The 24910-nt window shown below is 37.6% G+C and overlaps 1 protein-coding gene across 13 annotated transcripts in view; it reads right to left on the reverse strand.

The window, feature by feature from the left end:
- Positions 1-24910, reverse strand: part of Fhit (fragile histidine triad diadenosine triphosphatase) — a 1320449-nt gene that overhangs the window by 937077 nt on the left and 358462 nt on the right. For 9 of the 13 annotated variants that reach the window (XM_070018836.1, XM_070018840.1, XM_070018838.1 and 6 more), the window contains one exon: positions 23293-23387. The exons of 3 other annotated variants lie outside the window; for them this stretch is intronic. The gene's annotated coding sequence lies outside the window, so the exon portion shown is untranslated. Of the gene's footprint in view, positions 1-9782; positions 10033-23292; positions 23388-24910 lie in introns of all 13 variants that reach the window. One more of the 13 variants, XM_070018846.1, reaches the window with a different exon arrangement.

Raw genomic sequence — 24910 nt, forward strand, 5'->3', positions numbered from 1 at the left:
TCCCCATCTCCTCCACAAGTTATACTGACATCAAATATAGTGAAAGCAGGGGTTATACTGTGGGGGAGGGATATACAAAGCAACAAAGAGATAATCTTATAAATGCGTTAGAAACAAATGCATGAAAGAACAAAAACATTTGAATACTTATCTTGGGGTTCATTTCCCTAACATCAACTTATCTGACCTTTTCTGCTTGACTCAGACATACATTGGTTATTGCAAATAAGGGAAACCATGGGACCTATGTTTCTTTGGGCCTGGCTTACTTCACTTAATATAATTTTTTCCAAGTTTTTCCATTTCCTAACATATCTGGTATAAAAAATTTTAATACTGGTCAGCCTATTCTGCATTTTTCTACCAATAAAAATTTCCAATATTTACAAATGTAGTTTCATAGAACACATTAAAAATAATTGTAACTTTTTTAAAGCATTACTGAGCTTATGAACTCAGGGACTCATACTTGAAAGGCAGGCATGCTATTACTTGATGCATGCCCACAGATCTTTTTGAGTTTTAGTTATTTTTTAGGTGGATGTTTCACATTTTTGCCCATAGCCATCCTCAAACCACAAGCCTCCTATCTATATCTCTTAGGTAGCTGGGATTATAAAAGTGTATCACCATGCATGGCTTGTTTGCTACACAGAATCTTGTTACCTTTTTGCTCAGCCTATTCTTGAACTGTGATCCTTCCAATCACTGCCTCCTGTGTGGCTGGGATTAGAGACATGCATCACTTTTCCCTACCCTAAATTTAACATTTTTAATCTTTATAATTAAATTACAGTCTGATACAAATTATTGAAATTTAATGCATTTCAAATAAAAATGCAGTTTTATTATTAATACTTCAAAGCAGTTTCAACAGTTTTTTGTACAGGGCTAGATAGTAAATATCTGGGTCTCTTGCAATCTGAATTTCTGCTGTCATATCATGAAAGTATCATAGAGAATGTGTTACTGAATGCAGTAGCTACATTTGATTCTTTCTGAACTCTTGTATTCGATCAGAACTGTCAAGAGACACAAAGTATTTTTTAAAAAAAGACCTTCAGTTATAATGCCTTAACAATTTCATTGAAATTGAGGCAAAAAATAATTTTAACAAATATATAATACTTTAATATTATTTCAAACTTTAAAAATTCTACCTAAATACCATCTGCCATTTATCAGAATGTGTATGATAGTAAGAAAATATAGTTGTCTTTAATATTTGACTGATTTTCAATCATATTAAAACCATAGCTTCACCTATAATCTTGGATCTGTCCTTTAAAAGTTTAATTATCTAAGTGAAAGGATAAAAACAGTAGTTGGATTTGTAAGTTTCAAATATTTAGATAGATGGCATATGAGGTGTCTGGCGTTTGCATGTTTGCCTTGAGTCCCACAAATGTCAGGCATAGGCCTGAATACCACAGTGTTCAAGAGCCTAAGGGCCCCACCCCCAATTACAGCTTAGGAAGTTCTAGTCCACATTCATTGATTCTGCTGTGGACCAGATGATCATTATTTTTCTCCTATAGCCTACAGTAATGGTCTTTTTATTGCTCTCCTTGCATCTATTTTTGCCCTTCCCAACATAGTTTCTACTAAACAGTACTCTGTTTGTGAAACATTTTAAAAACAGAAATTGGAAAATATCATCTTTGTTCTAAAAGCTCTTCAATTGCTTTCCATTACATTCAGGATAAAAATCCAAAGTATTTCATAGTATAGGATGCTTCTAAGATCCTGCTTCTGTCTATCTTCACACTTAAATTATCTTGGACATTCATTCCTTTCCTTGCCTACTCCTATCTAGACACACGGTCCTTTAATATCCCTCTAACACACTTTGGTATTGCTTTCTTCAGAATCTTTACCTATGCCATTGATTCTTGCCCCAACCCAGTTGCATGGCTTACTTCTATTATTTCGTTCTCTGTTTAAACATCATCCTCTCATAGAGGGCTTTTCAATCCACCCAATCTAACATATGAGATCCTTGTTATTTTCTGTCATTCTGCCCTGTTCATTTCCTTCAGAGCCATAAGGGAAAACCTGTAATTATATAAATGTAGCTCTTTACTATTGTATTTGCTATGTTGCATGCACTTAAGAGCACAGAGACAATATTTCTAGTTTATCACTCCCAGTACCCACTAATATGCCTGGAACTCACAGATGTTCACAAAGGAATTGTTGAACAAATGAATGAAAGCAAATTCTGGCTCTATCTGAACACTTCAATATGTATGAAGACATTATTCCCAGGGATATCACAGGCATTAGGGATATCAATCTCAGGGTCCCACAAACTAATGATGTCACAAGTTCATTGGAAGTCTCTATTCATGCTATCTTTCCAAGGTGAATTTTCTTCTTTTACTCCTCCTCATCTGCCTTCCCAAATGTTTCTGTCATTCATATTCACTTTATCCCAAAGTCTCTGATATCCTTGTTAGCCTCATATTTGAGTTCTCTCAACTTCACCACTCATTATCTGAATCACTTTACCATAATATTAGGGCACCTAAGTTCTCTCAAAATGATACTTAGTAGGAACTATGTGTACTTAATGTAGACAGCAGCATGGGGGAACCACAAAATATATTTATCTTCTTAGTCCAAGTCCTCACAGTCTAGCAGAGAAAGCAGAGTGTCATGAAGTCTTACAATCAGGTCATCTATTTGGGGAAAGAACCCTGGACATAGGATTAACAGTCTAGAGGGAAAAATCATGGAAGAATGGTGTCTTAAAATAAAGCTCCACATAAATAGACCCTACAATGGGCATTCTGATGCAAATGGCTGATGGAAATATTTCCCTCAGGAAACAGCTGTGAAGAAATGAGGGAACCAGAGACACCCAAGAGAAAGTTAAGATACGGCTTCAGTTTGAGTCTAGTGGTGATTTGCTCATCCAAGGAGTTCTGGAATATGAATGCATCACATAAGAGATCCCTCTTTATCTATTTCAGTTGGTTACTGGCTAGAGATTGCCCTTGACCACAAGAAAAGGAACTTTTCAGGTATTTCTGAAGAAGGGGTTATGGTCAATGAACAGATAATTCTCTTGAGATGGGTTCATACGGGAGATTTGGAGCCAACATACTAAGCCACTGGAGCATGGATGTACAGGCCCAGTAAAGATGATCTTGGTGAGAGAATCATAGTATCCCTTATAGAGGAAAATGCGCTGTAAGAATGCATTCTCAAACTGAAGGATATAAGCAAGTTGGATTCTACCTGATGGAACTCTCTGAGAAAACGTCTATGTATTAGACAGGTATGTTTTTTATAGTGTGTTTTAGAATTATTTGAAAAACATGGAGAGCATTTCTCTTGTGAGCTTCCCTTTCCCACTGGTTAGAGGTCATTTCATGGTTGACTAGCTCTCTCACACTTCCAGGTTGGCCATGTCCTCTCTATCCAGGGTTTCAGAGAAGCACTAGGGCAGAAAATGATGGTAGTCAATGTAGCTTTGGTAAAAGGCTTTGGATCACACCTTACCTAGAATGATTTCTCCGTATCCAGAGATAACAGTGAGACAAGAAGATGTGGGACAAGCCATAGTAACTGACCAGTACATTAGTTTCCTTAGCTTTTAGGGAGACATTGTTAATTTGTTCTACTCCCATGTGCAATCCCTACCACAAATTCAAAAGAGACTGTAGAAGGTCTTCTTATTATACTATCTGCCTCATAGGTATTCTCCATTAGACAGATAAGATGACCTTACATACGTACCTAGACCAGGAATGAAGAAATGTAAATTCATCAACGATCTCACAGTGGAACTAAAAGCGTAGCTCAAATGATAAAGAGCCAGCCATGTGCAAAAAAGCCAAGTAAGAGCACAGGCTCTGAGTTCAAGCCCCAGTATAAGCATGTACACACATAAAATTTTATGGTAATATTGGGCTATTTGCATATTTCTTAGGATCACTGACACTGACAATATTATTTCAATGTGATGATTATATGTGGAATATTCATTAAAATTCAGATGCTGCCTATCTAAAGAATCATGATAATGCTAGGCTCTATAAACTGGTGATGGCCATAATGTGCACATATTGAAAAGTAGGGTCTGGACACAATTTTTAATGGTACATAGTGATTCCTTCCCCCCAACAAATTAAACAAAAAAATGTTACATTCCCACACTGAATCCAATCTACAAAACAGCACATTTCCTCCAATTCACATAGTCATTAAGGAGTATTGTTCGTGAAGGGTTAGAAGCATACAAAAACCAACCTTCCTGTTTAATGGAGCCCAGCAAGGACTCAAATGCACAGTTCATTATTGTCATTATGAGAAGACTTCTGCCAACAAGTTACAGTCAGGTTACTATCATTCAATCATGCTGCTAATAGGAATAATTTCATGGTAATTGGCATATTCTAGACCAGAGAAAAACATAAATGGCTACAGAATCATTAATGATTTGTACTGACTTTCATGGTAAAAATGACAATGCATTAGTTTACCAGATGCTGGATCAAGCCATGGGCCATTAACAAGAGGGTGTTCTCGGAACGGTTTCAGAACAAATACCAGCTGGTTTATTTTCAGCTTGCAGCCATAATCACATGCATCCCAAATCAGCTCCACCACAATGCTGTCAAATACATCATAAATTAAAGGCTCCATGGGCTCATTATCAGCTCTTATTCATAAAAGCAACACATTGTCCGGGTGAGACCCAAAATATTAAATAAGCATTAATAAAAAAAAACTGAAAAAATGCATTGTCTTAAAAAAAACTGAAATCCCCTTAAAACTATTTACAGTACTCAAGTATTTAAAGTGTCCTTCATCCTCAATTTTGCCTCAGCATTTGTTTATTAAAAAAAAAAAAATCCTGTCCTGTCAGGAAACCTTTCAGGCTGAGTCTCTTAGGAATTGAGTGTAAGTTTATTAGTAAACTTAATAAACTGCCATCAGAAATCAGAAGATGAGAGCGCGCCTGCATCAAATAAACAAGTTGAAACAAAACACACACACACACACACACACACACACACACACACACACACACACACAAATAAATAAATAAAACCTCACTCCGGGAAATTTAATGTACACCACATTAGTAACCAGGACAACTCATATATCTCAGCAATCTACTGCACAGCTAAGTTTGTCTGAGGGGGAAAAAAACACAACTCCATCTTTCTGAATGTTCAGAACAAATGGGAAGCTTATTTAAATTCATTTCTTGCCTCTCCTAGTTACAAAGCTCTTCTCCCCAATACTAAACAATCCTATTTGGAGACAAAGGCATGCGTGCAAAATAAAACTAAATGAATGAATGAATGAATGAATGAATGAGAAGGAAGTGGTCCTGTTGTCAAACATGGGTGGTCTGAGTGTTGACCTACCTCAGCATCAAATCCTCCCCCTGCAATGGGCCAGACAACATTCTTCCAATGGGTACTTAAACAAAGCGCTGAGGTGAAAGTCAAAAGGGTGCTGGGTGGGACTGTTCTTTCTTAATCAGATTAAAGCACCCCATGTCAGAGAGGCTAGGACTGTGGTGTGAGCCTGTTACCCTGTTCTCTTACCATGAGTGGTGTGTGCCAGGTGACCCTTTGTAATTACCGCCTGTACCTACAGTAATCCTTAGGGTGGTACCACCACCAAACACACACACACACACACACACACACACACACACACACACACACACACAGGATGGCATTCTTACATCATGATTGAGGGTTTTGTGGGCGCTTGGGGGCTGGTGGACGCTTTCTCACTGAAGATTCTTCCGCCCCATTCACGTGCATTCAGCGCTTTCTGGGGGGAAGTTAAAGGCCGCAGTGATAATCCCTTAAGTACGACTTGGAAGAGAATGAACGGCGCAGTGTGCAGGCCAGGGATGAGGGGGCCTTTTATGTAGCGCTCTCTGAATGGGTGGCCGAGGGCGGCCCGAGTGGGAAAGCGGGGCGCTCTTCCCTGCCAGGGTGCGGTCCCCTTTCACGGGCCCCTTGGCTGTGGTGTCCCTGCCCCTCGATTCACCTTGTTTCTCAGGCCTCACGGGCGCCTCGGTGCCATTTTGCTCTCCAAGTGGGAGGCCGGGGCAAGGCCATTTTCGGTAGGAACTCTGCTTCTCTGCTGACTGCCAACTCAGCCAGCTGGCACTGAACAGGCCAAGCCTTCTTCAGAAGGAGTTAGCAAAACCCAAATTAGCATGCTCCATTTTAAAAACTTGCTTGTATTTAAAGACTAATTCATGACACACAGTGGCTCCCGCGCTGGGGCCTGGCGGCCCGCGGAGGGCTGGCACCCAACCAAACACATGCAACTAATTGCCACCCTCGGATGACACCCAACTCACAAGCTCCATTTTCAGGCAGAAGACTCACTAAGAATGTAACCCCGGAAGGCAGCAGAGGCAGAAAAGATCCTTTCATAACCCCATCCTGGAGCTACTCATGAGAGCAGAGTCCCTGAAAAACACTTTTGTTTTCCTGTACCAACAATTCATCTTCTGGGAGGGCTGAAAACATGGGTAGCTTGCGGGAAAGCGGTCAAGGGCCCTGCGATTGCCCTCCTGGTTTTTAGAGATCTGCCTCTCTCTCTCCTTGTTCAAGCAAAGAGGGAAAATGGTCCACTTTGAAACTCTCCATCTTGTCCCATTTGCAAATATATCAACGAGCAGGACTTTCCCTCATGTTTTGGACAGAGGCTCAGGCCTGCTTTACAAAAGGATCCAAAATACCTAGGGGTTCAAATCCCAGCTCCGCCTTTCATGAGAAATTGTGACAAGTAACTTAACCCATCTGTGCCTGCCTGGGTTTCCTGATGCTATAAAGTGAGGACAGTATCATCAATACTTTGTAGGATTATGATGAGTATGGATGAATCAACGCCATGATAGGCATTGGATAATACCTGGCATTATGATTCCTTTGAGTAGAATCTCCTTGGATTTGAGACAGCAAAGATTTATAAAGAAAATTTCCCCTTTGCACACTCTGCATTTCTGTCAATGTTTACGCCCCTCGGTAAACTTCCCAGAGATTCAGCCTCTAAGCCTTTGTTTACCAGCCCTTCCCCTTTTGGACTATCCTTTCTTCTCTTCCCAAACCTACATGAGCCATCTATTCCCCATGCCCCCCTTGGATGCCAACTCCTCCACGGGCTCTTCCCTGCCATCCCTGTTGCAGTGAAGCACCACTCTTGACCTGTGCATGGCATTTTCATACATAAGCAAGCAACAGTGTTTTCTGTGCCTGTTTTGTTTCTCCTAGAAAATGACAATGCTTCCAAGTCTAATCTATTAGTAGGTGGCTTATAAAAGGCACTCAGTGAATAATTGCTTTTTGAAAAAGTAGATGGACCAGTGAAAAACTATACTAAAGTTATGATGGATACAACTGAATAAGGAAGACAGGGAAATGATTTCTTAAGGGCTTTCCAGTGGCTTGCCCCAAATTAAGAGTTCTGTTTATCATTGATTTAGACTCATAAGCCCATCAGGAAAATTTGTCAATAACTTATCTTACTTTGGGCTGCTATGACAAAGTAGTACAGATTGGGTGGCTTATACTGTACAACAGTAATTGATTTCTCAGAGTTCTGGAGGCTAAAAGTCCAAGATCAAGTTATTGGCAAGGCTGCATCTTCTGAGTTTCTCTTCTTACTTCACATGTAGCTGTTTCTTTTTCCTTGTGATCTCACCTGATTCTTTCTGTGTGTGTGGGGGGGGGGAATGGGGCGGTGTGGGGAGTGCAGGACTAATATCTCTTCTTCTAAGAGATGAGTTACATTTGATTAGGGTCCCAATGCTATACATTCCTTTAACCTTAATAGTTGTTTTTCTAAAGGCTAACAAGTTTGACAAAAAATGCACTTATTACCTTACTTATGTAACTGTAACCCCTCAGTGCATCACGTTGACAATAAAAACAAGAGAAAAAATAAAGGCTATCTTCAAATAAATTGGGGTTGGGAGTTAAACTTATAGAACTGGGAGATGAATGTCAGTCCATGACAATACCATACACAAATAGGAATAAAACTCAGAGTGTGAATTTTCTGGAAGTTACATAGGTCTTCAGAAGGAGAAGATAAAGTACACACAACTCCTTGCTCCTGGCATTCTGTTCTTCATTTGGTTATCAAATATGCAGACAGAGAAGATTATCAGTAAGTCAACTACACAAATATTTTTATTCAGATGAAAACCCCAGCTCTCTTCAGAACATGTGGGATTCAGGTGAGAGGCAGAGACATTTCTCTTTGACACAGTCTTTGCAGAAGCCACTATTCTGGCTTCTGTTCAAGTCATAGGCTATCCCCAAACAAATGGAAATTTCCAGGGATATGCCTCTGTACTTTCTAGTGTGAGGCTCATTTCTGTCCTATAGTACAATTTATCTTTCATTAAGACAGAGCAGGAGTTTTATGTTACAAGAAAAATCTAAACCAACTTCTCATGCCAGTATCCTTTTCTTTTTTTTTTTTTCAGCCACTTTAAAATCCTTTTTTATTTTTATTTTAAGCAGTACTGATGCTTCAACCCAGGGCTTCCTGCTTGCTAAGCAGATGCTCCAACACTGGAGGTATACCTCCAACCTTTCTTACTGTGAGTATTTTTGAGAAAGTATCTCCTTTTTTGCTGGTCCAGTTTGACCCACAACTTTCCCATTTCAATTCCCATCACAGATGGACTAACCATGCCCAGCTTTTTATTGGTTGAAATGGGAGTCTCAAAATGTATTACCCAGTCTGACCTCACAATTCCAGCCACCCCCATCTCTGCCTCCCAACTAGCTAGAATTATGGCACCCAGCTCAGCTGCTTTAAAATCTTAATTGATAGACACTATTTGTATGTTATATCTTGAGTTTCTCACATTGTTTTTTAACACTATCCTTAATTCTATTAGAGCCTTCACATCTCTCATAAACTTATGACTCCACTAATATCTGTTCATATCCTTCTCTTAAGATTTTTATCTTGTAAAGGAATGATTTAGCTGGAGATTGGTGGCTCCTGCCTGTAATCCTAGCTACTCAGGAGACTGAGATCTGAGGATTGCCGTATAAAGCCAACCCCGGCAGGAAAGTCTGTGAGACTCTAGAATCTCCAATAAACCACTCAGAAAACCTCAAGTGGTGCTGTGGCTCAAGTGGTAGAGTGCTAGCCTTGAGCTGAAGAGCTAAGGCCAAGAGTTCAAGTCCCATGCCCCCCCCACCCAAAAAAGAATGATTTACATGTGATGAATATCTATTATGAGATTTTTTTTTCTTTTGGTCAGTCGTGGGGCTTGAACTCTGGGCCTGGGCACTGTCCCTCAGCTCTTCAGCTCAAGGCTAGCACTCTACCACTTGAGCCACAGTGCCACTTCCAGTTTTCTGGTGATTTATTGGAGACAAGAGTCTCAAGGACTTTCCTGCCTGGGCTGGCTTTGAACTTCGATCTTCAGATCTCAGCCTCCTGAGTAGCTAGGATTACAGGCGTGAGCCACCAGCGCCCGGCTAGATTTTTTTTTAACCATTGAGTTTTAGATTGTTTTATCTCAACCAGTGCCAACAGAACAGGACCCAGAAAGCAGACCAACAGTAAAAGTTTGCTGTAGTTCAGAGACTTGGCCAGTAATGTAAGAGCAGTGCGAATCATAGAACCAAGAGAATCACAACGGAATCTCCACCATCCAAATGGAGGCCAACAATATCTGTGAGAATTAAAGTCAAGTTTCACCCTCCATTTTTAACCAGAGCTTTTAGCCAGTTGACCCCAAAACATTCCACACCTCCACCATGACTTACCAATTTGTCTGAAATAATAAAGAGGAAAATGAGAGGCTATTAGCTCTGCTTCCATTCTCCAGTCAATCATCATTCTCAATTATTAATCAGTTGAAGTATTGCCAAGAAGTTTTCAGGCCTCTCTCCAAAAGTATAAAGTAGACGTTTTCAGGAAAACAATTAACCATTTTATTCATCTAGAAGCTGTAGAATTTATACACAGGATGATTCGTATAGGATTTTTGTTTTGTTTTCTTTTGCCTTCTGGATGCTGGGGAGGTAAAAAAAAGGTCTCAATGAACCTTAAATATAAATTCCTTCATTTCACAATGACTGGCTGTTGCAAAATGCTAAGTTTAAAAGAGATGTACTACAATACATCCTGACCAGTTAGTTCATCATTTGCAAGATTGACCCTAATAGTATGACACTCCTTTGATCCTTTCTGGCAAGTAATCAATTGTCACCAACTTTATTTCCCCATGATGAATTTTTTGTGGAGAAGAAGAACAATGGTTCCTGCTCTCTTGGCGCTTACATTCTAGCGAAAAAGAAACACAAATAGAAAAAAAGGAAGTAAATAAGGTACCAGTAGCTCATGCCTGTGATCCTAGCTACTCAGGAAGCTAAGATTTGAGGATCACAGTTCAAAGCCGGCCCAGGCAGGTAAGTCCATGAGACTCTTATCACCAACTAACCACCAAAAACTGGAAGTGGTGCTATGGCTTAAGTAGTAGAGTGCAAACCTTGAGCTCTTGCTCAGGGATAGTGCGCAGGCAGAGAGTTCAAGCCCCACGACAGACAAAAAAAAAAAAAAAAAAAAAAGCAAATAAAGGAAACAAAAGAATATTTTATGGAAGAAACAGCAACAATGAAAAATAGCTAAGATACAGAAAGGATTAAATGAGATGTTAGGAAAGATTTCAGAATTGAGAAGTGATCATCCATCTATTAGGAAAATCCTGCTAATGAGAATCTCATTTACAATCAAATTCAGAATATGAATAAAGCACAGAGAAAAAAATGATATTGGCTCTGGACATCAATTAACATCTGAGACTAAATGTCCAGTGACACTATTTCTGTCTTTCGTGATAGGCACACAATGTTCCACTATAATTATTACAAATACGGAGGGGATAATGTCTAGACAAGAGGTATAGTATATATTTACCTTATCACTCTCATTTAATGTTCACCAAGATTTCCAACTTAAATTTAAGGATGGTAGTATCCTCTGTGGCTAAAATTATGAATTTCCTCTTCTCTCTCTCTCTCTCTCTCTCTCTCTCTCTCTCTCTCTTTCTCTCTCTCTCTCTCTCTCTCGCTGGGTAAGCAATATCTGTTATCTTAATTTCAACTGTCTCTTTTGACAGATGCTTATGCATATATTTTATATTTTAATAATCTTATCAATGAAAATGGGAGCCCAGGACAATTAAATATCCTTTAATTTTAATGACCTGTAGAGATTTATCTGACCTATCTAAGCTTTAGAAATATTTTCTTTGAAGGTATAGCCCCATATCATATCAGACTACATTAAACAATTTTCATATGTGAAATCTTTGAAATTGTATGTATGCATATAATTTTGTTGACTTAATTTTAAAATTACTTAAAATTTATCAGTAATCATCATGAAGTTTCACTAATTCTTAAGTAGAAAAGCTAATTTATAAATGCTTCTAAAAGTAGATGTTTATGTATTACATTTGATAATTAAGAACAACAGTATAAAGTTCCATTTTTGTTGATATTTCATTAGTTGTCAAATTGTTCTGATCTGGCAATTTCTCCATACCCTAAAACCAACGTATTTTTTTCCTCTTTTAGTTTCCAATATTTTTATAGGCCAAGCAAAACTCACTGGATGTAATCATTAGTTCATGGCATACCAAGATCACAGGGGCTGTATTGTGTATGTACATTCTTAGGTCTTACATGGCCCTAGATGTACTTGCCTGACAAAGTAATGATGTTATTAGAACCATGAGTGATTTCCATTAGAATCAAATGAAGATGAATCAAAATCTTTACTGAAAACAAAATTCTTCCCTAAACCTATTGTCATTTGTACATTATCTTCTGAATTTCTATTGAACATGTTTTATGATGAAAATCTTATTCCTTCAGCAAGGTCTCAAAGCTTAGTGCATAAGAATCACATTTGTTCAATGTGTTAAATACAATTTGGGGAGGGACCACACCAAACAATGAAGCTTATAGCTGGTGAGATGAATTTTGACTTGAGCTAGTGCACAGCTGGAGTCAACTTGGGTCAGTCTCTCTCAATACTGGCTTACATTAGGATTATCTGGAGCTCTTTTTAAAAAAAACAACAGTATTACCATCTCTCCATTGATTCTGATCTATTCCGTTTGGGGTGGAGCATAAGCATTGGTATTTTTTTAAGGTATTATACAAATCAATTTCTAAACATCAGTAGCCTTAAAGGTATAAGCTGTCAGAAAGGATTAACAACCCACTAAAGTGATGGCAAACCCTAAACCACAAAATGCAAACTCTGAAGGAGAAACCTAGCAAGAGTAAAACCCAAATGGATCTTTGAATTCCCAGTTTGTTTCAGTCCCAACACATCTAAATTGAGCTTACAGTCATAGCACAAAAAAGTGAGCCCTTCTTCTTGGTTTTCATCTGCTGGCAGAATGATTTAGTAGCTCTATTATAAGAGCAAGTCCATTATAATTACAGTGTTTGAATTATAAACAAACAAGAAAAATTCAGAAGGAATAGTCCTTTAATCACAACTATAAAACAGAACAATTTCTAGATGCCTTTAAAAGCAAACTCTAAAATATTAATAGTAAGCTCTCCAGTCCTTTGATTCTTGATTCTTTCCCATAAGAGCAACACTACACATTTTTTCAATTAAGCAGTTTGACAACCTGAAGAAACTCATAGCACATGATTTAATGAACATATACTACATATGCATGGTAATTGGTAAACTGACAAATGAATTTATTCACTCCAAACTGATGAGAATGGCATGCATTTACAAAAAGGGTTTTCGGGTCTCTTTTCATTAGAAAAAAGAAAAAGCTATACAGTTGAAGAACATTTAAGTATACTGGCAAAGCAGTGACCATAGCTTCCTGTCACTTTTTCAAAATATAGATCTTAAAGGTTCTCTGACATCACTGGGGGCTAGGTGGAGATTTCCTCACCACAGCCCCATTGGTGAGTTCACAGTGGATGAATTCTAACCCAGAAGGTGCCAGTTCTTCACATTGACCACTATATACACTGAATTATTTTTAGAAACAATGGAAGTCGTTACATCATTATTCAATGTTTCAAAAAAAGTTAGTATACTAGAAAAACATGGACTTTAGACATAAAGACACAGATTCAAATTCTGTAAGACATTTAAAATTTGGCCTCAGTCAAATTCACTCCATACCCTTTGTAAAACATAAGACACTAACACCTACTATGTATAGAGAATACCATCAAAAACCTTCCTGGAAGTTCCTGTCAACAGAAGCACTTAAATAAGTAGCAACTAGTTGATCCACAGAAGTTCAGAGTTCTAAACACAGTGAGTGACAGTCTGACTCTCCTGAGATTTCTATATGAGCCTCTATTAGGGTTATAGGAGAAGCAAGATTTAGGCACAAATATCATCTATCAAGTATCTGAATGGTAATCATTATTAGCCTCTTTTTATAATAAGAAAGAAATGAGAAGACATCTTAAACATGTTTAGACATGTTAACTTTTAAACTTTTCTGATAACCAGAATTGGAAATTTCCTTCATGTCTCTCTTTGTTCTGCCTGAAAGAGAACACAATAAACTCTCATGTTCAATGTATACTTACAACTCTATTAATTAGCATTTGAGGTTAGCGGGTTTCTTCCCTAGCTTTCTTTGTATATATTAGTAATTTTAGTTAATGTTGGCTATAAGCTACTACAACTGAAGTAGACATTTCTCAGCTAGCTAGAAAGAGAACCACAACAAAGCAACAAAGATTCTAGGCTAAGATTTGTCAATACAATATGAACATGACATAGAGAGACCAGAAGTGGTAGCTCATATCTGCAAATCCTGCTACTTGGGAGGTAGAGATTGGGAAGATCATGGTTCAACGCCAGCTTGGGCAAAAAGTTGTGGAAGATCATGATCTAAGCCTGGCCCTACCCCCATTTCCACCCCTAAAAAGATAAGATCCTACTGGAGAAGTAACTAAAGCAAAAAAGGGCTGGGACATGGCTCAAGCAGAGCCTTGAGTTCAAAAACCCCAGTTGAGCAGAGCAACAGAAATTAAAAGCAGATAAAGCCAAAGTTAATCCACTGTTGTAACAGGTGGTGCAATTCTCATTTCACAGGGTATACAGAAATCTAAGAAAGTTTCCACAGTTTCTAAATTCTTACTATAAACAAGTAGAAAAATACAGTGCTCCATCAGAATATATACACCTTTAATACCCAGGCACTGGTTACTGACGTCTATAATTCTAGCTTCTGAGAAGACTGAAATCTGAGGACTGCAATTCGAAGCCAGCCTAAGAAGGAAGTCTATGAGACTCTAACCTCCAATTAAGTAACACTCCCCACTAAAAAGGCTGGAAATGGAGTTGTGGCTCAAGTAGTAGCCTTAAACAAAAAACAAAAACTCAAGTATATAAAGCAGCCAGGTTCTAGACCTCAGGACCAATGGAATAGAATTGAAAACCCAGAAATGAACCTACAGACCTATAGCCATCTAATCTTCGATAAGGAAGCTAAAACAATAGAATGGAAGAAAGACAGCCTCTTCAGTAAATGGTGCTGGCAAAATTGGTTAACTACATGTAGAAAACTAAAGCTAGATCCTTATATATCACCCTGCACCAGAATCAACTCCAAATGGATCAAAGACCTTGAACTCAAAGCAGACACTCTGAAAACATTACAGGATGGAATAGGAGAAACCCTAGGTCTCCTTGGCTCAGGTTGAAATTTTCTGAATAGAGACCCGGAAGCACAACAAATCAAAGAAAGGTTGGACAAATGGGATTGCATAAGATTGCAGAGCTTCTGCAGGGCAAATGACATAGCTGGCAAGATCAATAGAAAGCCCACCGATTGGGAGAAGATCTTTACTAGCCATACAACGGACAAGGGTCTCATATCTAAAATATACTTGGAACTCAAAAAATTAAACCACCCAACAACAAATCCTCAAAGAAACAACTGCCCAATAAATAAGTGGGCGAAAGACTTAAAGAGAAGCTTCTCTGAAGAAGAAAGAAGGATGGCCAATAGACACATGAAGAAATGTTCAACATCCCTAGCCATAAAAGAAATGCAAATCAAAACAACATTGAGATATCACCTCACTCCAGTTAGAACAGCAAAAATCAAGAACTCTAACAACAACAGATGCTGGAGGGGATGTGGACAGAAAGGAACCTTACTTCATTGTTGGTGGGAATGTAAACTTGTTCAACCACTTTGGAAAGCAGTATGGAGGTTCCTCAAAAGACTTCACATAGATCTCCCCTATGATCCAGCAATCCCACTTTTGGGCATTTACCCAAATGTTTACAAACAAGACCACACTAAAGCTACCAGCACAACTATGTTTATTGCAGCATTATTCACCATAGCTAAGACATGGAACCAACCCAGATGCCCCTCAGTAGATGAATGGATCAAGAAAATGTGGTATATATACACAATGGAATTCTATGCCTCCATCAGAAAGAATGACATTTCCCCATTTGTTAGGAAATGGAAAGGTTTGGAAAAAATTATATTAAGTGAAGTAAGCCAGGCCCAAAGAAGCATAGGTCCCATGGTTTCCCTTATTTGCAATATCTAGTATAGGTATGAGTCAAGCGGAAAAGGTCAGATAATGTGATGTTAGGAAAATGAACCCTTAAATATGTATTTTAATGTTTTCGTTTCTTTCATGCATGTGTTTCTAACGCATTTATAAGATTATTTCTTTGTTGCTTTGTATGTCCCTCCCCCACAGTGTAACCCCCGCTTTCACTATATTTGATGTCAGTATAACATGTGGAGGAGATGGGGACAAACAAGTCGTTTAAGGATTCAGGTGGACCTGTTGCAACAATGAGAAGTACAAAATGTCATGTCAAAACCAGCTTTACAATGTCGGTGTGTGGGGGGGAGGGGGGTATAATTGGGTGGGGGGAGGGGGGTAAAATTGGGTGGGGGGAGGGGGGAGGCGGGGAAGGGAAGTGAAGGGTAAACAAAGGAGGAGGCTGCAATGCTTGGTAAGAAATGTATGCATTTTCCTGCCCATGTAATTGTAGCCCCTCTGTACAGTATGTTCTCAAATAAAATAAAATACAATTAAAAAAAAAAAAAGCAGCCAGGTTCTGAGTTTAATTCTTGGGTAGGAGCACACGCATGTGCACGCACTCACGCGTGCGCACACACACCCCCCCCACACACACATAAGTTCATAGTTTCTGGGTCTATTTCTATGTGAATAGAAAGCTTTTACTTTTTTGCCATTAGCCATATCTAGGACAAATGACACATACCACTGAAAGGTTCATTTCTTCTCTAGGGTATCCATGAAGGTAACATAGATGCACAAATGCATAGTCTAATTGAAACAAATCAATGGTTTTTCTTTACAAGAAATGATGAAATACAGTGGGAGAGGCTCTGGACATAAACTTGGATTTAGAGAGTATCCACCAGTTAGTTTCCTGGCCTTGATCAACACACTGAACCTGACTGAAACCAATGAGTAGTTCTGAGAATTTATGTAAGAATTGTAAGCAAGGGACCCATCTAAAATTTTAACATGTAATACAGCCAGAGCACCAACCAGAATGGACTTACTAGCTGTTCTGGCACATAAACTTTCTAGGATTAAACATGAATTTTTCTAGGATTAAACTATGATGGAATCAAGTTGATCTCTAGATTGTGGGAGGTGATGAAACATATGCATGGGTTAAATGTAAAAAGCACTTATTGTAAAGCATTGTGATGGAAAAGGTATCAGTAGTTAGTGACCCCAAGATAGCCATAATCTCCAACAACTTCTCCTCCTCCTCCTCTTCCTTTTCCTCCTCCTCCTTCTATTATTATATATTAATTTTCTTCAAGCAGTTGTACAAAGGAGATTCAACATATCAAATTACAAGGACAATGTATTTTTTTAGCCTTCATCAAGTTTCCATTCTATGATTTGACTAAACAGCTGTTTGTTAAAATGACAAGTTACTTGTATTTCTTGACTCACAACTGAAAGAGTCCTCAAAAATGTCTACACTCAGAAATATGTAAAACAGCTCTCCATTAGAATTTATCAGGTGCATACTCAACTATAATTCTTGTATATTCTTAAGAAAATTGTCCCTTTGCTTTTGCTATTGTGAAATGTTCTTTATTTCTAATAATTATTTTTGTCCTAACATTTGTGTGATATTAGCATGGACACACAGGACTTCTTGTGAGTTTCTATGATATGCATTTTTCCCAACTGAAATTAACCTGTATCATTATATTTAAACACACCTCTTTGAAGAATATAGATGATCTTGATTTTTTAAAATACATTCTACTATATCTACCCTTTAAAAAGATAGTATGGTCCATTAATGTTTGGTATAATTACTGATATGGTTCTATTTAGAGCTATAAATTTATTATTTGTTTTGTCATTTTGATTCTTGTTCCTCTCTTCTGAAATACTCTTAGATCATTTTTAAAAATTAGGATTTTATTTTATCTATTGATTTTTCCAATGACTTCTGGTGGCCAAAGCCTACCATTTTGATCTTTCCAAATACACTTAAAATTTCATACTACCTCACATAAAATTTTAAAATCTTTCAATGATCAAAGTCCATCTCCAACCCTTATCCCCACTTCTTTATACTGTAATAGTTATGTGTAGCATATCCATACACATTAGAGTACAAACACCACAGGACATAGGTCCTCTGGATTTTAAAGATTTCAATACAGAAAAATGATCTTTTTATAATAACAGGCTATTTTTTCATTCCTTCTAGAATTAGGATTATATATGATGGTATCTCACTTAAACCTGAATAACTTTCTTTAACATTTCTAATGGTACAATCTGCAAGCAATAAATTCTTTTCAGTTTCTTTTATTTGAAAATGTCTTTAAGTTGTCTTCATTCTCAAGATATTTTTACTTTGCATAGAATTGTGATTTTGTATTGACACAAAGTCAAATTCTTTCTTGGTCCTTCTCCTTTCTCTGCTCCTGTACTTAAAAAAAAATTATGTCATAGGCTGTAGGTATGGTTCAAGGGGTAGAATGCCTGCATATTAAGTGCAAGGCCCTGAGTTCCTGCTCTAGTACCAAGAAAAATGTTCCCCATCTTTGTATTTTTTTCCAGTCTCTGTAACTTCTGATAAGAAGTCAGTGTTGATTCGTTCAAAGCATTTTCCTCTGAAAAGAACAATTGAGCCATTTTATTCTGGCTACTATCAAGGTATCTGAGGCTCAATTAATTATTTTTTCTGTTCAAGTGCACATTTTTTTGTGTGTGCTTCAAAAAGAAATGTTCTATGGATCTGTCTTCAGGTTCAAGAGCACTTTTATTGGTTACCTCCAACTGCTGTGAGTCTACTCAGTGAATTTTAATCTCAAATATTGCATTTTCAGTTCTATAATTATTTGTTTTGGCTTTGTATTGGGTTGCTTATTGGCTTTTGTGGTGCTATAGATTGAACTCAGAGCCTCACACTTGCTAGACAGGTATTCTATTATTCAAGCCATGCCTCTAGCTCTATTTTTGGTGTAGTCACTTTGGGGACTACATGGCTAGACCATGATTCTCTTGTTGACACTTTTCCTAGATGGCCATGAATCAGTGTACACTGCTGTCAGATGGGATGAGGGTCTCATGGTAGTCTATGCTGTTTGTGTAGATTATCCTTGAAGCAAGGTCCTCCCAGTTTCTTGCTTTTGAGTAGTTAGGATTATAAGCAAGAGCCATCGTCCCCAACTTCTTTTTTATATTATACATTTATCATTCCTTACTCAGTCAAAGTATATTTTCCTGATCTTCATAGAACCCAGTTATTACTACTTCAAAATCTTTGTCCAGTAATCCCTACATTTGGGGGACTGCTAAAAATTCCTCAACATTGCTCATACTTTGTTGGCTCTACATATATCACACGATTGAAGTCTGTATCATGTGAATGACATGGTGTGAAAAGTCTGAATTCATTTTCAATTCTCTGATGACTATTGATTTATCTGTTTCAGCCAGCAATTAATTTAGTTATGTTCAAATTGAAAGCATTCTCCTGGGCAGTAGCTCAAATCTCAGATCAGTTCTTTCATTTTGAACTGTGTTAATCTGTTTCTACGCTTTACATGAATGACTCAGGCAACAGCCTAAACTGTTTATCCTACAGAATTAGGAGCTTCCCTTCTCTGCCCCTCTTCTTCCAAGATTCTAAACTCATGGTCTAGTGGTTGTCAGGGACCTGCCCTTTCCACTGGGTCTTCAAAGCTAAAAGATTGAAGGGTTTTGTTTTTTGTTTTTTGTTTTTTTTACTGATGATTAGCTATCTCGAATGAAATAAACTCAGCCAGTCCTTATTCTAAACAATACAAAAATAGGCAATTCACAGAGCACTGGTGCAGGCTTTCAAGTTTTCAATTTTAACTCCACAATAAATCTATTTATTCTTTTTTTTCTTCTTCTCTATTCTCTCTCCTTCTTTCTCCTCTCTCTCCTTTTTCTTCTCCCTCCCTCTCTTTTTCCTACTCTCTCTTTGATGGTATTATTGACATCTGTGAGAATGTGGGATGTAGTAAAACTTGCTTAGTCATAACAGAAATGAAAACAGATATGACTTAAGAAACATTCCTTCATATTCCCTAAGTCCTCATGTCATAATACTTTATCTTCATCTATTTTCTCATCCAGTGATAGTTAATTTTGCTTCTTTGTGTATTTGTTGTTGTTGTTCTTATTATTTGATTATTCTTTTATTACTAGAAATGGAACCCATGGCCTCAGGATGCTAGGTAAGTGCTTTCCTGCTGAGCCATATTCCAGTCCTGGTTTTAGTTTTAAGAAGAAAGAGAAGTCAGACTCAGGGATACCTTGATCATTTTACCAAGTACATGAAAATATGTGGAACAAAAGCACAGTATAAAGTTAAATGATAAAGTATCAGTCAGATCTGACTCTTAGCCTGGCTGTGTTCAATTTCAAAGTCATATATTTTGTGCAGAATCTACCAAAGATTATCAAAAGATTATCTCCCAAAGACTATCTACCAGGTATTCTGACACAATGTTTTTACCTCACGTTGGGGTCTCAGATATTTCTATATCTTATCTCACTGAAAGCAGCAATAAGTAATATTCTAACAGAAATAAAGTATTAAAACTCCTTCAATAGTACCCGAAGTTAATAAGCACACATTTCCTTTGAATAATAATCATTATTGCATCCATTTCTGCATGCAAGATACTTTTCTAAACCACTTTACATAAATCATCATTTAATCCTTCATAACCATTCTATGAGGTGGTTCCTACAATTATCCTCATTCTATAAAGGAAGAGTCCAGACTTCAGAGAAGTTAAGTGAACTGTCTGAGATCAAACAACAAATAGCAGAAATCTTAGAGAAAAAGAAAACTGCAAAGAGGATATACTTGAAACCATTAGGAACATGCCCTTTATTGTAAGCAGAAAGAAATAGTCATTCTAAACACAGAGGAATAAGTGAGATTTCTAAAGCTTGAATATAGTCCAAAATCCCTCCCTCTCATAATTGCTGATAACAAAATGCTACCCTTTCAGATATATATTTTATATTGACAGCATTCATGTTAAAAAGAATCTTGCTTCAGGGTTTACAGGACTAAACAGAGCAACAATAACAAAAATATCAAGCCACTACATGCAAAATCTCACAGTAGGAATGCACATAATACCAGTGCTCCATTTCAAGTCATTGTATTTATTACTTTTAATCCTTTTTCCCAGGGAAAGGCTCTTGATAGGCAACTGATTCACTAGGGCTAGGCACTTAGCAAGTGAAGATGCCTGCTTTATCCCTCCAAAACCTGGGTTTAGTGAAGGATGCAGCAATGTCTCACAGATTTAAAAATTCTAGGGGCAAATCGGTCCAACTTCATAAGCTTTGCCTACATAAAGTCATGGGTTTCAAATGAGAGAAAAGGAAGGCAGGGCCAAGGATAAGTAAGCATGCAATACAAAATAGACAAAGAACACTGAGGTCTTCCTGAAAGCTAGGCAAGGAGTATAGCATTTTGGAGGTGGGGAGGACATAGACTATTCAATAGATGCAGATTTACTGTATGGTGAGAACCTAGGATTTCCCATAAGTGGAATATACTGGCAGACAAAAGAATGATAGGAAAGGAGAGGAGTATAAGATCATGTCATCTGCAAAGTGGGAGAGTTTTGTTCATCTTTCCCTATTTAAATCCCCTTTATGTTTGCATCTTGTCTTATTGCTCTTGCCAGGCATTCTAATACTAAAGTGAAGAGAAGTGGAGAGAGTGGACATCCTTGTCTCATTCCTGAATTTAGATGAAATGGCTTTAGTTTTTCGCCATTAAGGAACATAGGTCTCATGGTTTCCCTTATCTGCAATAACTAGTATATGTCTAGGACAAGCAGAAGAGGTCAAAAGCTATGTACATATGATCATATAACCTGATGCTAAGCAAAATGAACCCCAAGATAGGGACACAAGAGATTTTACATTTCTTATTGTTATTTTTAATGTACTTACAATGTACTATGTGGGTTTTTTTTTGTTTCTTTGTATGTTCTTCCCCCATGGTACAACCCCTGTTGTCACTGTATTTGATTCTGGTGCCCTGCATCTTGTATACACATTTTTCTAATTTGGGGAGGGGAAGGCAAATAACAAAATGCTGAAATAAGGATACAGGAAGACCCATCGTAACAATGAGATGTACAAGACAGTATGTTGAAAATGAACTTTACAACTTTCCGGGGGGGGGGAGGAGTTGGGAAGGTGGGGAGGAGAGGGATGGTAGGGGAAAAATAAAGGAGGGGTAACAATGCTCAATAGGATATAGACTCATTACCTTGCTCATGTAACTGTAACATCTCTGTACAGTATCTTTACAATAAAAAATATATTAAGAAAATAAAGGAAAGGAGTAGTTTCATGAGGGTAAAGTTAAATGAACATAACCAAATAGGCATGGTGATACATAGCTATAATTCTAGCACTTGGAAAGCTGAGGCAAGAAATATCAATTTCCAGACTAGCCTGAGCTAGAAAAATCCTGCTTCAACAAAATTAAAAGAACAATAAATAAGTAAGCAAGCATACACATTTACCCTGTGCTGAAGAAATTACCAGATTAGTATTACAACAGGGAAAGTTATGATACCTTTCCTGACCAACTATAAGCATCACAATCACAATCCTATAACGAAAGACAGTTAAGAGAAATTTTAACAGATGTATCTAATTCATGTGACATAAGATACTTCAGAAATGAAACCCTACAGATTTGATCCATTTTATGCTTTGATTTTTAAAAAAATAACTAGCCACATAGAAATGTAATTGGACACAGAAGTTATGAATTACAGATAATGGACTAAGAAGAAAAAGCCAGAAAGGCCTATCAGTTTATATTTTTGTTGGTCTTTCTGTGTGGCCAAGATTCCTTTTCTTCCAGGTACAGCACAAAACCCTTTCTGGAATGAGGGAATGTAGGACCTACTATCAGACAAGCAAGGTAAGTAATAGAATTTTGTACAGTTTACTCTTACCCAAGAAATTTTCACAAGAAAGTTAGAGTAATATTTCTCGGTTTTATGGCTGGCTTTGAAGAAGGGAGATCCTAGTTTCTACAGACTGTGCTGAGGAAGAATGGGGAGCAGGAATGAGACTGCTTCTGAGCCCCTGCCAATGTCCTTCCATTCAGAGTACACAATATGCCAAGCTCCATTCTTTGGAGGATGCTTTTCTAAGCACTGACAGTATACATGTTTTCCTTTATTGCTATGATTTTGTAAAAGATACATATTTAACTTATCCATTGAAACTATTCAAAGAGGTATAAAAGGCAAGTAATCCCCAAACCATTTTAGAAGGTAGGTCTCAGGGAGAAGCCTCCTTCTGTTGCTACTTCTTTTCAATTCCACCATCATGCTCAAAGCCATGTATGGCACACACAAAAAATATTAAATATGTGTAACTGTCTGGCTGGGGGGGGACAATATAATGGCATGTCAATCAGGTAACAGTTAAGCTACACTTCACAAAAAGAGAAGGTAATGCTTCTTTCAGAAAGTCAAGTCATCACTCCTTCATTTAACTGACATAATATTTATACTCCAATTTTAAGCTGGGAGCTACAAATAGAAATCGAGAGAGGGTAAATTCTCTAAGGGAATCTAGCTTTGACACATTACCATTTTAAAAGCTCTGTTTTGTATGTGAAGGGGGTGGTACTAGTGTTATAAGGATGTCTATAGTAGGTCAGTTAAGCCAACACTTAAGCCAACACTACCTTTCAGACTACTGCTGTGTCTCCGTCGATTCCACAGCTCAGGCTGCACAGACTTTCTGCAAGAGGGGCAAAGCCAAGAGGTCGTCCTAGAACACCTATACCAGGAACAAGAAATCCAGATGATTATTTTAGGGGTGGACCAGACAGCTTCCAGGTACAACTTCATTAGGAACATTCACTGTGAGTACTGAGCTGGGTGCAATTTCAGAAGGCTCATCATTACTGTGCAGAAGAGTTATGTGACTCAGGGAAACTTAAGTAAGTCATAGAGGACCACACAAAGGAAGTAGCAGGAGGACAATCTCCACCTGCAGAGATGCACAGTTTAGAAACTGAGGCGTTCATTGTGTAAACACATGATCCAGACCTGAGAGTCTGGTATAAAAGATTCCTTCCTGGCTTTGTGGTGTTCTATGTCAAATCCTCTGATGAAGCAATTGTGGGCCACTTTACTTCCTTTCCTTTGGCACCCTAGTATCCACTAAAATCTGAAGGAATATTACCAAGGAGAGAACACGGATTTTTTTTTTTTTGGTTCAGTTGGCCTAAATTTGCATCCTAGTATTGAACTGTTTCTGTGACCTGTACAGCTCTTCAACTCTATTGATCTTCACATCCACCTCTGTCAAATGAAGGGTACTTTTTTTGTCTAAATGAGGATCAAATACCAAGCATAGTTTCTGGAACATGTTACACAAATTGATACCACCATACTCCCATCTTATTTGCAAAGATCTCTCTAAAGCAGAGAAGTGACAAAGAAGCCAAAGAGGTCTCATTGCTCATAAATCACTCTAAGACACAGTACTAATTCTTCACCTGGTAAGCCTCTTTTCTGTTCTAATCTTTACCTCAGTATACTATTCTTAGAAATTAAAAAAATACATCAGAATCATGAACACCAATTCATTCTCTAAGATTTTGCTTAAGGGCCATTGTTTCCCTTTTTTAAATCAAATAACTTTGATCATGTCATCTTATTTAGTCTGCTCAAGTCTGTAACCAGAAGCATTGCAATCATTCTTTCAACAAATATTTATGAAGATTATACTGAGATATAACAAGTCCTAGTCATTATAGTAATGAACATAACAATTCTATATCCTTCTGTCTGGTTGCCTACATTCTAGTGAGAGAAGACAGATAAACAAAATAAATATGCAAAATACATGGTTGCTAAATAGTGTTAAGTGCTATGAAGAAACAAGTAGAAAGAGAAATAATGTTATAGGTTGAACTATGTTCCCCTTGCCTTTCAGAAAAAAATATGTTGAATTTCTGATCACTAATAAAATTTCTGATCCTAAATAAAATCAGAACATGATTTTATTGAATATGTAAAAAGTTAAGTTGATGTCATTCTAGAATAGGATGGACCTCTAATCCAATACTTCTGGTGAACTTGTAGAAAGATGACACTTTTCCAGACACCAGTGGCTCATACCTGCAATCCTAGCTACTCAGAGGGATTATGCAAGAAAGGCATTTAAATATGAGAGTATAGATGTTTCATAAATAATATCATGTGAATATTAAAGCAAAAAGGAAAATAAAGAGTATATATGCACATATATGTCTGTTACAGTATAAACAATGGACAGGTCAAGTATATTTCAAA

The sequence above is a fragment of the Dipodomys merriami genome, unplaced genomic scaffold (genome assembly GCF_024711535.1).
Source record: "Dipodomys merriami isolate MVZ:Mamm:240054 unplaced genomic scaffold, mDipMer1.0.p SCAF_13, whole genome shotgun sequence".
NCBI classification, from domain to species: Eukaryota; Metazoa; Chordata; class Mammalia; order Rodentia; family Heteromyidae; genus Dipodomys; species Dipodomys merriami.